Genomic DNA, 12,428 nt, shown 5'->3' with positions numbered 1-12,428 from the left:
CACACTCTTTGAGTGGACCGAGATTCAAGCCCATAACTGCTAAATACGATTAACATTCATATTGATTGATTTATTATAAATTCCACTGACCTGGTGGTCATGCAGGAGTATAAATAAGAAAAAAAAAATTTTTTTTCTAAGGAAAACAGGGCCTAGTCTTTTTCAATTTCTGTTGTGAATTTTAAAGTGAACCTCAAATTATCAAAAGTATAGGGGCAAGATCTAGAATCTTGCACATATATATGTAGTACCAGATATGCTTTGCGTCAAATCTTCATAAATTTTGCAGTTCCAGATTTTGAATGTAAATAATTTAATAAAATAATACTAAAAATTAACATCCTTTAATTCATAAATTAATTAATTTAATTCATTAATTAATTCGTTCATAAATCAATATTTTTTTTTAATTTTTTTTTAAGTAAAATTATTTACTAAATTATGAAGTCTTTTTATTTAGTGTGTGTGAGTGAGAGAAATTGCACTTAATGCTACTCCACAACTGATATCTTTATAAATTGCATAATAAATTATAAATTTTCTAGATTTCAAATTATTTTTAACCCCCCCCCCCCCCAAATCAATTTTGCATTGCCAGGCTTGTAGACACCCTTTGCAATTTCTGAATTATTTCCAATTTCGGCGTTCTTATCTTATCTTCCTACATGGATTAAGCGATCTGCCTGTTCCGATCTTGAAGAGGTCTGCCCATCTTTTCTTTGGTCTTCTTCGGTCTCTTTTTCCTTTTGCTCTATATGTATAAGCTAATATAGGAAATCTATTATCTTCCATTCATTACATTTGGTATTTTATCTAATTTTGTACATCCATTAACATATCTTAAAAAATTCATTTCTGCAGCTTGTATTCTATTAATGTCTCTGTTTCGGTATCCACGTTTCAGAACCATAAAGAAGTGTTGGTATTGCCATTACTTTGTAAAATTTCAATTGTGTTTCTTTCCTTGTTTTCTTAGCCAGAGTTCTTTTTATTGTTCCACATATGTTTTGAAATTTCGCCAATTTCTGGTTCATATCTTCTTCGACATCATATGTTATATCACATCCTAGATATTTAAATTGTTTTACTTGTTCTAATAATTTATTGTCTATAACTATTTTTCCCCTTAAAAGCCATTGTTCTAGTTTTCATTGTTGATATTTTAACTTTATATTCTTCTGTTATTTGGTTTAATTTAAATACTGCTCTTTGAAAATTATCTTTGCTATCTTGAAAAATTACTTGATCATCTGCAAATAACAGTGTATTAATCCTATTCTTTGTATTTAAATATATCCCTGTATTAATTTCCTCTTTCTATTTACATATCATATCCTCGATATATATGTTAAACAACGTTGGTGACAAACTACATCCCTGTCTCACTCCTTGATTTATTATACTATTCTGTTATTATTCTGTTTATTATATAAATAAATAAATAACAGATTTATTATTCTGTTAATTTTATTACCTGTATCTATTACTATTTGTTCCTTGATATAAACTCTGTATTATTTTTGTAAGATGCTTTGGGTATCCTTTATTACTCAATATGTCGCATAGTTTTCGTCTGTTTACTCGATCAAATGCTTTTTCATAATCTATAAATGCTAAATGCGTTTCTAAATTAAACTCTTTTCATTTTTCTTTGTTTTAATATAAATATATTATCTGTACATGATCTTCCTTTTCTGAATCCTGCCTGTTCTTCTATTAATATTTCATCACAGATAATTTTAATTCTATTATTTATTATTTTACTATACATTTTATATACTGTATTTAGTATGCTAATCCCTCTATAATTCTTTGTATCACTTCTATTTCCTTTTTTAAATATTGAAATAATTTTTGCTATCTTCCATTCTTCTGGTATTTTATATTGTTCCCAACATTTATTAAATAAATTTAGTATCCTGTCTTTTAAAAAATTTCCTCCATACTTGATCAGTTCTGCATTTATACCATCCATTCCTACTGCTTTCGTATTTTTTGTAGCTTTCAATGCTTTTTCCAATTCTTCCTTCGTTATCGGGTCTATGTCACTAACTGGGTCTAACTGTATCTCTTCTGTTTCATATGTTGAGTCTTTCCACAATTCTTCATAATGTTTTTTCCATTGTTCTTCCTTTATTATATTTATTCTTGAAGTGTCTTCTCTGTGCTATTCAAGTGTTTCATCATTTTATATGCCAAATTTTGTCTTCTATGAACTGAACATGATGTTCTGTTGTGCTTATAAACCTATCCCATGACTCTGCTTTAGCCTTCCTTATTATATCTTTAGTTTTATTGCGTTCTTGTTTATATATTTCTTCATTCTCCCTTGTCCTGTTTTGTATATATTTAAGATATTTATCTTATTTATCTTGTACTGCTTGAGCTATTTCTTCATTCCATATCTTTACCCCCCCCCCCTCTTCTTATAGTTTTTCCTGAATTGTCCTAGTGTCTCTTTTGCTATCTTTTGAATTATATTTCGTATATTATTCCATTCTTCTAATATTTGTTCTCTCTCCTATGTTTTACTTATTTCATCTTTAATCCTTTTTTTCATATAAATTTTGTATACTTTCTTCTTGAAGTAGATATACTTTATAACCCAACTCCTCCTTCCCCTGTTTAAAAGCTTTTCTCTTCTTCCATTTAGCCCATAACTCTATTTTTGAAGCCACTAAAAAATGATCTGAATTAATATCATATCCTCTAAACACCCTAGTATCTCGACATTGAATTGCTAATTTTTGATTTACTATTACATAGTCTATTATTGATTGTGTACCTCTTGCAGACCATGTATATTTATGTATATCACGTTTTCTAAAAAAATGTATTTAAATTGCGAAATCTCTTAATTTATATCCATTTCCATTTACTTTATTTTCTCCATAACATCCTATAATATTTTTTATTGGCTTATTCCCTACCCGAGCATTATAATCTCCCAAAATAACTACATGGTCCTATTTATATTCTTATCTAGTTCTTTTTGTAACTCTAAATAAAATTTATCTGTTTTTTCCTCTTTTCCATCTTCTGGAGCATAAATTCCAATTATACATAAATAACCTCTGTTTAATTTAAATCGTACTCTTATTATTCTATTATTTATAAATGTGTAGCTCTGTATTTTGGTTTTCCATTTCCGATCTATTAATATTGCTACCCCTCCACTAGCTCTTTTCTTTTGATCTTCTGCACTGTATATCATTGTATAAGAATCATAATCTTTCGTACCTTTTAATTGTTTCTTTGTTTCTGTTATTACTGCTATACAGTAATACCTCGACTTACGCTACCCCAACTTACGCGAACTCGGAGTTACGCGGTTCTTGATTTTTTCGTTTGGTGTATATCTAAAATTAGCTTACCAGTGATTTGGAAGTCAAATCATAAAGCTTGGGTGACAGCTTCCATTTTTGAGGACTGGTTTGGTCACCATTTCATACCCGAAGTCTAACGTTATTGCAAGTCTAAACAGATTCCATTTAAAGTGATGCTGCTTATTGACAATGCACCCGGTCACCCTCCTGCCACCCTAATTAATTTCGACCCACGTGTGAAAGTTGTGTTTTTGCCTCCAAACACAACCAGCTTGCTTCAACCGATGGACCAGGGAATCATCAAAACATTCAAGGCTTACTACACGAGGCGTTCGTTTGCACGTCTGAATGAAGCTATGAGACAAAATAGTGAGATATCTGTTAAAGACTTTCGGAAACAATTCAATCTTTTAGATGCCGTAAGAATCATTGAAGAATCTTGGGATGAAATTCACTAAAAAACATTGAATGGTGTCTGGAAGTAACTTTGTCCATTTTTTTTTTTTCAAAACCGAGACGAAAACAACGCCAGAAACTGATCATGTCACTCATGTGATAGGAGAAGTTGTTAATCTTGCCAGGCAATTAGATTTGGAAGTCAATGGTGATGATGTCAACGAGCTATTGGATTCACATAGTCAGGAGCTGACAATGAATGAGCTCATAGAGATGAGTGAGCAAAACATCACTGAAGTATCCGACACTTCAGACCCAGTTCCACCAGAAAAGCACATAAAGCACATGACAATTGCAAGCTTGACAGAAGGTCTCAGCTGAATTGAAGAACGTGTTATAGCTACAAAGCAAGGAATAAAAAAATTATTAGCTTGCTACGAAGAAATTCTGCGTGAAAAAAAGAAGGCGCTGTGTCGTCAGACGAATTTGTTAGATTTTATGAAGCCATCGACATCGAAATAACTTTTTTACGTAACTCATTTATGTTTTTAATTCATATTTTGTATTAATATGTATAAATAACTGCAATTTTATTAAATATTTTTCTTCTAAATTAGTGTTTTTGTTAGTCCTTGGTTCCAATTAAACAAAATTTATATGTATTTATATGCAAAGTGATACCCCGACTTACGCGAATTCGACTTAAGCGATTTTCGTCGGACCCACCTATCGTGTAACTTCGGGGTATTACTGTATTTGCTTTCTTCTGTTTTAAATGTTTAAGTAGTTCGACTTCTTTATATCCTAATCCTCCTCTTATGTTCCATGTTACAATATTTAAAATGCCTGTTATTCCTTTTTGCTTCGTTTTTCCAGTCCAAGTCGCATCCCTTTGTCCGTCCGGTTTTCCTCTTTGCGCTTTATGAGTTTTTATTTCTCTGGGTCATCAGGATACTCAAGCCTCACCGCAACAAGGTGATAACATTTCGGGGAGGAATTTCGGCATTATTGTTGCTATTATGTGTTTATATTATATTGCTTCTGATTATGAAATTTGCTCTTAGTGTTTCAGAATTAGAAAATGAATTGACACTAAAAATGAAATCTTTCAGCACAAAACTGAAAGAACATCATTAAAAGTTTCCATAAAACTGCAGATTGGAAGGACACTAGCTTCAGGTTGCATTCATCGTGGTAAATTCAAAATTATATAATTTAAGTAGCTTATTGTCGTGAATACAAAAATCATCTACAATTTCATTTTTTCAATGTTTATTAAAATCATTTTTACAAGATGTATATATATTTGATATGAATTTTTATGGTGCATGGATGACTTAGGCCAGTGGTCTCTAAACCTTTTTGGTCGCGCACCCTTATTTTACTTAAAAGGATTAGCACATACCCCAGAATAAAAAATTAATATATGTTTAATATTTTTTTTATTTATAAATGATTTATATGGAAGGCATTATATCTAAAATCACATATCATTTTAAAAGATCACAAATAAAAAAAATATAAAACAAAATTAAATTGGAGTTCAAGTACAAAATGCATCTACTTGAATGTGCATGATCAAACAAAACCATCGCAATATGGCCCTAGTAGCCCTTGCGTCAGAAATAACAATACGAATACCAATCAAACAAAGCCACATATTAAAGTATTAAAAAAACATTTATTTATAATTTTTATTTTCAATTACGTTTCGAAAAACTAAAGGTTTCATAATAAAATTCATTTATTGCAGATTATCTTGTGTGCCCAACTTTGGAGACCACTGACTTAGGCCATGATGTGCCAAGTCCAAGGATGTAAAGATATGAGGTATATGAAGATTTAAAGTAATAGAGCACACGTTTAAGAAAAATATTGATTATATAATTAAGAAAATGTGTATTTAGAGTTTGAAATTAGCTGGAAGTAGATGGAGATACGGGTGGATGCATCCCCCCCCCTTTGTGAACAGCAGTTGTAATTTTGCCCGATTATGCAGTCTGATTAAATTGGGATATAATTCTTGCCATTCCTGCAATGGTGCATCAAGAAAAAGTTTTCTGTATCTGGATTTCTAATCGAAGGAAGAAGAATATAGCTGAAGCTCATCATCCAAGTTTCTTGCGATGATCGACTAACTGTTTAAAATAAATAAACAATATATACATAAGATGAAATAAGATAAAAGCGTTAAAATACGTAGAAGCTTTCGAGACAAAGTGCCTCTTCATATGCTAGTCGGTGAATGGTGTACTTCAGTATATATTAATGGTTATAATAGCAAACATCAGCTGGGCATGATCATGTATCACGAGTCTGGTATCGGTAGAACAGAATTACGTACACGTGATGACCGCGAGCGCATGTAGTACTATTATTGGTAGCTATGTGCAGTATTTCAAGCCATGAACACTGATGGTAATCACGTGAATAGTCGACAATTTCAATATCCCATTGGGAATCAAGATTGTGCTGCTCAACCCAATAATGCTCAGCAACTGCAGAGCGTTCAAAATTAGCAGTTTGCAGAGCCACCTCATGCTCAGCAACCCGGTCTTTCACTCTTCTACCAGACTCACCTACGTAATACCCCCCCCCCCCCACAATCCAGACATGTAATGCGGTATACGGAACCACTCTGTAGGAAAGGAGGAACAGGTGTTTTCACCTTAGAAATAATAGACTGTAATTTCCTCCCTGGAAGTTGCACACATCGTATATGATAGAGATGCAAAATCCTAACAAGACATTCCAATACGTCCAGATAATAGGGGATGTAGGCGGTAGAGATAAATTCATTGATGCGAGGAGGGTTATACATAAATAGCCCACCAAGTAGCATTCTCAAGGTCGAATAAATATCACTTGTAATTATTTACCTGTGTTTACATAGGTCACTTAGGAAAAGGCCTTTTGCTTTGGGTTCCATAATGCATCAGGAATATTTTTGCATCCGAAAGAGCAGGACTAAACTATTTACAAATATACAAACGATAATCCCCGGGGCTTACATCTGCTGAGTATGGGCTTGGTACACCCAGGGTGACGCCTCCGTAGCCAGGTGGGCAGGAGCAGCAGTGCATAGCACATGCTTCTTGATTAGACCGTCAAATACTTCAGAATGCGGAAAGGTCAGGGAATGACCACTGCATGTCCCCGGAGCAATATGGCCTTAGTTGCTAATGCTCCTAAAAAAAACCCAATAACAACAACAACACCCAGGGTCCTGAGCTGGATATCATCATTCTTCTCTTTCTTTGTGATTTCTTTCTACTTTTGACACTCTCTCTCTCTCTCTCTCTCTCTATCAGGGTAACTTGGGAATTTTTTTTTTTTTTTTTTGCCTGGTGCAGCATAAGCCTCAGGCTTCCTTGCACCATATGGCTATTAATAATAATAATAATAAATGGGTTTCAAACTTCTGACCCCCGACCAGAAGAGAAAAAAAAGGGCCCAATATGCCAGGAAAAGAAAGGAGGGTTGTTTTTTTTTTTTTTCCTCATGGCTAGCCCCTGTGAATGAAACTTGGATCCATCACTACGATCCTGAAACTAAACAAATGTCAATACAATGTAAACATACAGAATCCCCCTCCCCAAAAAGGCAAAAGTAGAACCAAGTGCTGGTAAGGTGATACTGTCAGTTTTTTTGGGATCAGCATTGCGTAATACTAAAAGATTACCTTCAAAAGGGATGTACTGTGATGGGAAGTATCATTCAGACCTCAAAGCTACATGCTGCAAACCACCTAAAATTTTGGACTGGTTCGGTTCGAAAATTTCTGAAGTTGTTCGATTCGCAGTCTAGTTCAAAAGGCAGTTTCGACCAGTGATTTTGTTTGGTTTGCGGTTCAATTCAGTCAAGTATATCATCTGAAATAATTTGTATAGTTTTTCTTAGTTCATTAATGATAGTATTAATACTGCATTTAATAAAATATTATTATAAAATCCTATTTTAAATCAAAGTAAAATTATGTTAATATATTTGACAAGTAATAAATCACATTAATCATTTCCGCTTGAAGTGACGAGACCTCGATATCAAAATAATATCGATAACTAAGGTAGGAAAAAATACCAGTTTTTATAAAATTATTTCACAGATCCTATTACATATTACACTTTCAATACAGGCTAGTAGAAATTAAATAACAAGAAAAAAATTAATCAACCATTATAATAGTTGGGTATTTTTATGATATTTTGAGATATTCTGATTTAAAAAGGAGCAGAAATTACCAAAACATTAACTCTGAATATTAATCTCTCCTATGCAGTACTCAAATATATACAAGAGAACATTAAATTTGGAAAGAAAATATTTATTCAAACAAAATTTTTAATATAATATAACAATACTAAGTAAGGCAGATATTTTCAGATAATATATAAAAAAAATATATATATATTTGTTACTCAGATAATGGACAAGGAATTAATGTAACAGAATAATTTTACTTTGAAAATTGAGAAATCTTAAAAACAACAGATTACATGGGTAATTTGAAATTAATTATTTAATTTTAAAAATAAAATTATCTCCATTAATGTTGGGCCTAAACAACAACTCTTATTGGTCAAAATGATCTTTAATGTCAAAAAGCATCTTTCTACACTGGTTTGTGTTAGGAACTGCAAAGATTACTTTGGCTAGCTGATAAAGCTCTGGGTGACTAAACTCTTTTGCTTTCCAATATCCTAAGACGATGTTTTTGTTGGTACCCTTTCGATATCGTCAAAATTATTCAGATGAGCCATTAAGTCGAATTTCTTTATTTCCATTGTCTCTTTTTCAAATAACAGCTTTTCAATTTCATCCATGGTTTCAATGAAGTTACAGTAATATATGCAATTTTATCTGAACTTTTCATTTCAGGATTTGTTTCTGTAGACTGCAGCTGGCACAAGTTATAAATGTACATAAATGTTCCTTAGCTTTCTATTTTTAGTATTATCTACTAATATTTGGTAGCTGAGGTCCAGATACATACAAGCTAAAAAAAAAAAAAAAAAGTCTCGCTTTCCATCAAATTTACTTCTCGTAGCATGAGAGGTTACCAAAAAAAGATGAGAATTCATTTTCAATTTTTCTAACTTTCATTTTACGTTTCATCCATACATAGTAAAAATCAGTCATTGTGAGCATATATTAATGGGTTCCAAAACTTCTACAATATTTTCAATCTTTTGCCACACACTGGCTGACAAATGCAATTCCTTTATGGACACAGATAAATCAATGCAAAATTGCTTTAGCCCCACAAGACATTGTAACATATTAAATGTGGAATTCCATCTGGTTTCAGTCTAGTATTGTTTTCCTACACTTTTCTCTTTTAATGTGTAAAAGGATAGAAGGGGTTCGCAGCTTTTTCACCACTGCTCGTGATTTAGCCAAGAGAAGTTTCAATTCATCACGTTTCAGAACGTCTTTAACAGCCAACTGCAGAGAATGTGCAGCACAATGAACAGATACCATAATACCCTGAAGAAGTAGATCATGGAAATTTTTCTTACTTGCATTTGTATCACTAGGGTCTATAGGCTCAGATGTGGGTTCGAAATATTATTGCATTCTGCTTATTTCCCCCAACCTTGCACCCTCTGATTTCTTCCTCTTTCCTGCCTTGGAGTCCTTTCGTCATGGAAAATACTTTTCTGCTGATGAGGCAAATAAAGGCTGCCCAGTCATGGTTGGAAGGACAGTCAGAGGACTTATACAAGAATGGCCTGCAGAAGTGTATTGAGAGGTGGAAAAAATGTGTCAGTTTGTTTGGGGACTACATTGAAAAAAAGGGGTAATATGTGGAGTTTATCTCATCCAGAAATCCTCCAAGGCTGATGGAGCATGATAGGACAGCCTTGCAAAGAACTGTCCATTCTGAATGTAGGTCAACATCAAAACTACTGGGTGAATATAAATCATTTTTGAATCCTCCCCTCATAAATTGAAAACAGCAGTGTCCAGCTCAGTCAGGAAATAATTCCTGAAGAGAAGTTTTATACATAAACAATACTTCAATAAACTTCAATTAATTAGAACTATGGAGTGGCTACTGCCTTTTCCATAAGACTGACAAGAGAGATTATGTATAAAGTGAATATATAAACTGAATATACACTGCCCTCCTATTAATAACTGGACAACCATCACAGTTGGTCACATCCAAACATATAAATATACTCATAGGCCTTTGAGCATACAGTAGTATGATTGTGGATGCAAGGTGCCACAATCAATAGAGTTAAGACTTCAAGCATGAAATGATAATAAGGTGCCACGTAAACAATGTCTGTACATTACATTATAATGGCACTGAAGATTCACAGATTGATGATCTGATCTGAAATGGAAGAGGATTGGTGCTGAAACTGTTCGAAAACAACCCAGAAATTCTCCAAGGCTGACAGAGCATGACAGGAGAGTTTTGCGAAGAATTGTCAACCTCAACACCTCAGTAACACAATTGAGACACAAAAATACCAGTACAATGCACAGGATGCTGCATTGTACTGGTGCACTGGGTCTGAAGTGCAGTCATCCACTAGCCTAATCCACACACCTAATGCCAGACACTCTCTATAGCTTTGTGTATGGCCCATTGTTCTTGCACTGTAGACCAATGGAAAGCTGTGCTTATGTATTCAGGTGCCTGGAGAATGCTAGCCGCTAGACTGTTATCCCTATGACAGTGACGTTTGGCAGAAGCAGTGTGATGGCTAGTCTGGAACTGTTTTTCATGGTTTGGCCTGGACCATTCATTTTTTTGGATAAAACCCACAAATGTTGAGGTCTGTCTCGACGTCCTGGACAATAATACATTACCTACTTCGTGGCAGTACATCAGGGAAGGGCCCATACCTCCATCAGTAGAATAATGCTTCATATCATGCTGTGATGGGCTGGTGTGAGGACATAAGCATTAAAAAGTTGGACTAGCCAGCCTAGAGCCCTGACCTCAATCCTGCAGAGAATTGAGGTCAGGGGAAGAATTGGATCATCAGGTGCATGTTTTGAGAAATTGCCCAAAAACCAGAGCTGAACTGGTTTTTGGGCAATTTTTTTGAAGGCTGAATGACAGACAATATTAGAGAATATTTACAAAAAATAATAATAATAACTGTTGGAGAATGTTCCATGGCGACACTAGAGGCTGTCATATAGGCTAAAGCTTTCAGCACATTAGTTTTCCTGCAAATAATAGTTATCTGTAGATATGCAAAAAATGCAACACTAACTGTAGCATTTTACAGTTGTGGACACAGGAAAATTGTGTCAGTACAAATAGCTACAGAAAATTAAGATTATGAACACAAAAAGTAGCTTTTGAGATAATAAACAGACACCTTCCAAAGTTTTCCCTTGTCATAAATTGACTAGTACTTCAGCTTTTTCTAATTAATTAGAATATTAGTAATTCAATTTAAAATTAAAGAAAACCCCTTTGAAGGTAAGTATGGTGAATTGCAGTTGATTGGAAAATTGTAGGAGTTTTTTGGGAATTAAAAGCTTGATAAAGGGTAACTTTTCCCCAATTTGAAGCGAAAAGTGCTTTCTGTGGGAGCACTATAGCAAACAAACTGAGTGAACAGTACATTAGTAGGGAACAACTATATTATAAGGTTCTTAAGGTTTATTTATTAATTCAGCAAGAAAAATATATTTGTATACATGCAACCATTTTCTGATCCACATATCTACAATGTCCAGGTCCTTTACTTGCACAGATGGAAATTTCACCCACAGATAACCTGAGCACCAACTTTATATTCTTCATCTGTATACTTTTCACTTTCCCCCAACTTTTTTTTTTTTTAGGGCAGGAGTGTATTTCTGTCCTAATTTCAGTACCTATTAGCTAAACTCTTATAATACTAGCTGTAGATCCACCCAATAACAAATCTATATACAAAAAGATCTCATAAATTGCATGTGTGTGTGTGTGTGTGATTTTTTGCAGCAGTAATATGCTACAAACCCTAGTGGCCCAGCAGTGATCACTGCTTAGCCACCCAAGGCATGAAAGGCTAGACCAAGTCAGTAAAAGGATGCCAGTAAGAGTCCAATTCCCCAGCAAAGCAAGGAGGGAGAGGACTGAAGAAATGAAGTGAGGTATGAAGTACTAATTCAATGGAAAGGTTCGGTGAAACACAAGTAGTTGCTCTTGACATCTCAAGGACTTTCGATCGTGTTTGGCATAAAGGTGTTCTAAACAAGCTTCCATCTTATGGTTTGCCAACTGTTTTTAGTATTTGGTTATCCAGTTTTCTCTCTGATCACTCACTGAGGATGATGGCTCTCTGTCTTCTAACTTCTCCACTAATGCCAGTGTCCCCCAAGGTTTAGTTCTTTCCCCCACTCTTTTCCTCTTGTATATTAATGACCTTCTTCCATTGACTGGAAAACCTATCCATAGTTTTGCCGATGATAGCACATTGCATTCTACTTTCTATTTTGAGAAACCTTTCCCTGCTCAATCAGCTTCAACTTCTCGAAAATCTGCTACCAATTCCTTAAATGCTGATCTTCAGGTAATTCTCCAGTGGGGCAATGACAACTTAGTTGATTTCAACCCTTCTAAAACTCAGTCTTGTCTTATATCTCGCAAAAAGGATTCTTCTGCTCCTATGCTTATCTTTAGTGACACTCCGATTTCTAGGCAAAATGATATATCTCTTTTGGGGATTACCCTGACTTCTAATC

The sequence above is a fragment of the Mastigoproctus giganteus genome, chromosome 3 (assembly GCF_048544385.1).
Source record: "Mastigoproctus giganteus isolate SK-2022 chromosome 3, ASM4854438v1, whole genome shotgun sequence".
Taxonomy (NCBI): Eukaryota; Metazoa; Arthropoda; class Arachnida; order Uropygi; family Thelyphonidae; genus Mastigoproctus; species Mastigoproctus giganteus.
Note: the sequence above shows the minus strand (reverse complement) of the source record.